Consider the following 5,843-nt stretch of genomic DNA (forward strand, 5'->3'; position numbering starts at 1 on the left):
TTGTTGCTATTGCTTGCCCCCAGTTAGAAGCCACGTGCCTCTCTGTTAGTTATGGTCTATCGCTGGCTCTGCCTGACAATATGTTTTATTGTATCAGTGTCATTCTGTGTCATTCAAGTATTGTTTTTTTGAAAGGTATGTTTGTAAACTTCTAAAATATCCTAATATAACTAAGGGCTAGCCTTGTATTAATCTAAACCTTGTCCAGGAAACTGCCACAAGATGTCACAGCCATGAAACAAATCCAACAATCTATAAAAAAACCATCATAGACATTTGAATGGATTAAATGGTTATAATGTGTGGTTAGGAACTGTACAGCAGGTGATGACTACCATCACTGGAAAGCATGTACCTGTTTAGACACCAGGAGAGGTAAAACATTATAAGAGTCACCCTTAGCACAACCTTTTTACTAAGCCTGGCAAACTCGACTCATTTTAAGGATCCGGGTTATTGTGAGTCACTCACTAAAGTGATCCGGGTTGTGTGAGTCACTTGAATCACTTGAGTCAGTATTGCTAAATCGCCAAGGAAACTCAGTACAGACCCACTTGTAACCGGCTGATCCATGCGACTCGAGATTCTCAGAGCCGGAAACATTGCAGACTCGCAGACCATGGGACTCGCTCTACAGATCCACTTGGATCAGCCGGAGCCGGTTAGTGGATCTATAGAGCGACTGAAGTCTCCTCAAAAGCAAATCCACAACAAAAGCCTTTCACTTTTGAGATAACATTCTTATAGGTTTTAGGTTTAGTGTGTATGGTCGACCATTTAAAAAAATTAAGCCTAATAATACTATAATAATATAGAAAAAAACGGTGTCCTGCTTATGTAGCCCACAGAGCCGGAGAAACAGTTCGCACGGATCAGCCGGTTACGAGTCGAGAGATTCTTGAGTCAGAGCAGATTCGCAGGTCTCTCGAGTTTGCAATGTTTCCGGCTCTGAGTGAGAATCTTGGGTGAATTCGCGGCTCGCGCGGATCCACAGGTCTCTCGAGTTTGCAATGTTTCCGGCTCTGAGTGAGAATCTTGGGTGAATTCGCGCTCGCGCGGATCCACAGGTCTCTCGAGTTTGCTATGTTTCTGGCTCTGAGTGAGAATCTCGGGTCAATTCGCGGCTCGCACGGATCTGCAGGTCTCTCGAGTTTGCAATGTTTCCGGCTCTGAGTGAGAATCTTGGATCAGTTCTCGCGCAGATCAGCCGGTTACGAGTGGATCGGTAGTGCGAGCGAAGTCTCATCAATAATGTTGAAAGAGGTTTGTGTGTGTGGTGGCGCTGTTTATGGTTTTACATTGAATTGTAGTAGGACTCAACTGATCCGGGTTAATGACACTAGAGACTCGCGACTCATGAGTTAATTTAAAGATCCGGGTTAAAGATCCGAGTTAGTCACGACTCAAACAGGTCTACATTTTACACCTTTACCATTAGGCAGATGCCTTAAGAGTGCTAAAGCCAGAACTTCAAGGCTAATAAACAGGTTAACCCACAGGCCATCAGGCTTGTAAATGACACATACCCACTGCCACTTTAATCCTCTCTGCATACACAAAGCCTGGACTGGGAGTGGTGTGAACAATCTACATATCTAAACCTTCTCATACGTATAAATATAATTACAACAATATAAATATGTATATGCTGCTACAATGTCCCTTTTAATTTCATTACTTGCATGTATTTACATTTTGTATTTTTTATATCTATATTTATGCATATGTTTTTACTGTGCTTTATTTTATTTTTGTTTATTACATTTTTGTTTGTGGCTGCTTGTGGATTTGCAAACATTTCATTATTTGTTGTTATGCCATGTAACATAATTTTGCATGTTACATCACATAACAACAAATAATGAAATTCTTGCAAGATGGGGATTTAGATTTTAACTTGATAATCGTATTCTGTTTTGTGTGCTTGACAAAAAGCTGCAAAATTCAAACAAGCCAAAATATGCAAATCATTTTATTTTCTTGTATACACTTAATAATCTCTTATTAATTTTAAATAACATTTAATTTTAACAAGATTTTTATGTAACTTTTACACCATGTATATGAGATTTAATAGACCTCTTACCTGCTGGTGTTGATCTGCTGATCAATAAAGCCAATCCAACATATGAAATAAATTGAAACATCTTTCAGATGTTTGCAACAAAATAACTGCAGGCACAAAAAACTCTGAAGAGACAGAGCATAACCTTTGCAGGTGATATGAGTAATGAGATTCACCATCAATTGATTGATTTAAATACATACTAGTTAAGATCTGGTACTTATCTGACATCAGACAGATACTGTCTACAAACTCCACCCACCTATTAAATTCTGATGAAACAGGTTCCAAAAGTATGTGACTGGAGTTCAGTTCACTGAAATTAATTTTAAAATGTATTTTATTAAAATATAAAATATTAAATTGAATATTAGTAATTAATTTAAATAATTGGTTAATCTATACACAAGTTGATCCACACACACACACGCACATCAAAATGCATCAAAAACTACAAAAAATGATACTATTTAAAATAATATTTATTTGTAATGTCCTTTCTAATGTTTATATACACTCACCTAAAGGATTATTAGGAACACCTGTTCAATTTCTCATTAATCCAATTATCTAATCAACAATCACAGCAGTCCTGTGGGCAAAAATGCCTTGTTGATGCTAGAGGTCGATATAGGCCGACTGAAATAACCACTCAAGACCTTCAAGCCTATATGTCGGGGATTAGTGCCCAATTTAAACCCATGTATCCAAGTTCTGATCAGGAGGTAACATCCGATTCCGGTCAAGTCTGAAACCACGTGATCGGGCCTGATTTCCGATCACGTGATCGGATTGGGACATCCCTAGAATTAAGGCAGTTCTGAAGGTGAAAGGGGGTCAAACACAGTATTAGTATGGTGTTCCTAATAATCCTTTAGGTAAGTGTATACCTAAATTCACAAAATGCATCGCTAAAGTAGTGATGTGAGCAGTTGCCTATATCCAGTAAAACTTCTTTTTACTCCAAACGAAGAACAAATACAAAGTTCTATTCAATTATGCCGAAGCCTTAAGTGGGTCAAGTGTAAGTGATGATCACTTGTGTCTACTTGTGGCTGATTATGTGTGCTTAAAACGTCTCATGTGGGTGAATATTTCAGCAGTTCATTTCAGATAATACAAACATAACATCGTCAGTATTATCATGTCAGTACACAGAGAATGCTGTTTGGACAGAATAGCTTTTCTTTTGTTCTATTGTAGAGTTTATTTTTAAATAATTCACTGCATTTTTAAGGGGTGTGAATCATGTTACCAGATACAAGGAAGTACATGTAATATTGTTCTTTTACTGTAAGTATAAGATATATAGAACTTCTTTTTACCCCAAACGAAGAACAAACACAAAGTTAAATTTAATTATGCCAAAGCCTTAAGTGGGTCAAGTGTAAGTGATGATCACTTGTGTCTGCTTGCAGTGATTGGCATGGAGAGACCGGTTAAAAAGCCAGTGTGTGAGTCACCGTAGTAAACCCAGTCTAACACATGAGAAATCAAATTGTCTTTGAAAGTTTGCAACTAGGCAATGACAGCAGTCAACATTTACAGTCACATTAGTAATGTTTACTTAAAGTGACGTAATGACCAACATATGGAAACCCATACTTGTGGCTGATTTAAAGCATCTCATGTGGGTGAATATCTTCTTTCCAGCTGTTTTTTTTTCAGATAATACAAACATAACATCATCAGTAATATCATGTCAGTACAGAGAGAATGCTGTGTGGACAGAATAGTTTTTCTTTTGTTCTATTGTAGAATTTATTTTTAAATAATTCACTGCGGTTTTAAGGGGTGTGAATCATGTTACCAGATACAAGGAAGTACATGTAATATTGTTCTTTTACCGTAAGTATATATATATATATTCAGAATCTGGTCACAGGCAGACGCAAAAGCTTTCAGTAAAGACAATAAATACGTATGCTGGGTGTGAACTCAACAATACCCAGATCACTGCCTTTTGTATAGGGCTGGGGAAACCAAAACTACAGATGACAGGCTATAATAATAATAAAAAGACTTGACAGCAGGAACAGATTATGACTTCAAAAGACAAGGCCCTGGGACAAATTATCTTGGAAAAAGATAATGCAGTTTCATGCCTGGAAAACAGTTTTTGACGACTTTTGGTCATACACATATTCAATTCAGTTCAGTTTATTTGCCAGACTCATGTCCAAAAACCACGCAAGACAGGACAGATAAAACAGAGAAAACGTACAAACAGTTAAAAAGAGTAAATACAAAAATTAAAATACATACAGACATTTCAACCAATGCATTCTCAGACTGGATGTGTACCTGGAGCAACTCACTAAGGGATTGGGAGTGCCACCATGATACTGTTGGAGACTCATCCAGATGTTGCATAAACTTAAACATCACATTTCTTAAGTGCTTTCAGTGTAATTACTCCTATACAAACATCTGACTAGCACTCCCTCCTCTGGGAACCTTGAGTAAAATTCTCATTGCATCATTGTAGGCAGCTTGTACCTTATGCATGCTGGATTTTTTATAAGAAGTCCACAAATAGGCAGTATAGAGTGATGTACAGTAAGATTTAAACAGAGCCACTTTAACTTGAGTGGAACAGTAACCAAACTTACGTGCTATGATGTTTGCCTGTGCATATAACTTATAACACTGTCTGTACATGTCATCATCATCATTCATATCATCTGCAATACAATGACCAAGGTATTTAATCTTTTTGCAGACCTCAAGACAATTATTGGCTAACATGAACACAGGAAAATTAAGCCATTTATCCTGTTTCGTTCTGCAAATTAAGACAGCACTTTTGCTGGAATTATATTTTATATCAAACTCCACCCCATAATCAGAGCATATATTAAGAAGCTCCTGCAGCCCAGCCAGTGGCGGTTCTAGACAAATTTCACTAGGGGGGCCAAGTAGGGGCCAGTGTTTTACCAGAGGGGCACATAAAAAACGGCAAGAAATTATAGTTAAAGATTATAGGGGCGGTTAAATGAATTATTTTAAGACAGGACTAGGCCTTAGTTTAATTAGGAAATATAACTAGTTTTAACAAACATGCCTTACTAAATACATTACTTGTGTGCATTTTGAAGCAAAACAAAGGGCACTGGTGTATTTAAAATATGGCATTGCAAGTTGTTTTCAGTTTGGACAGCTCTTACATTTATTTTAGTCTAGGACTAGTCTAATCCCTTTCCGGGAAACTGCCCCATAAACTTTATCTTACTTTACAATCATATAAATCTTTATTTAATACAAGAGTGAGTGCAGGTGCAAAAGGGGAGCTGGGCTCTTTTCTAAAGCCCCCCAACCGAAAATCATGCGAGCCTACTCAATAAACTTTATGAAATGCAAACTTTTATAAAGACAAACGTTTGTTTTAGTTTACATATAAACACACATTGCTAGACAGTTAGGGACCACAATCTAATCAGTATTTAAAATAATATTTATTTTAAATTGTAAACATTTTTATATGACACATTTAATTATATTCCTCCGATTTTATGCACGTATATGTAAGAGCATAATTATAGCGCTTTTTACAATGTGTAAACTTTAAAAAGTTAGCGAAATGTTGGTTTTGCCGGTTGTTGATGAGTAACAGCTGTGAATGATCACCGCGCTTAAGCAGCCACGTCACAGGAGAACAAGTGAGCAGTGTCCCAATGTCAAGTGAGCTAGAGTCCTTACCAGTGCCCGAACCTGCATACACATTCTCAACATCGGGAAATTGGGAACAAATTGAGACACTCGCTGAGCAGCACCCGCA

This window comes from Misgurnus anguillicaudatus, chromosome 23 (genome assembly GCF_027580225.2).
Source record: "Misgurnus anguillicaudatus chromosome 23, ASM2758022v2, whole genome shotgun sequence".
NCBI classification, from domain to species: Eukaryota; Metazoa; Chordata; class Actinopteri; order Cypriniformes; family Cobitidae; genus Misgurnus; species Misgurnus anguillicaudatus.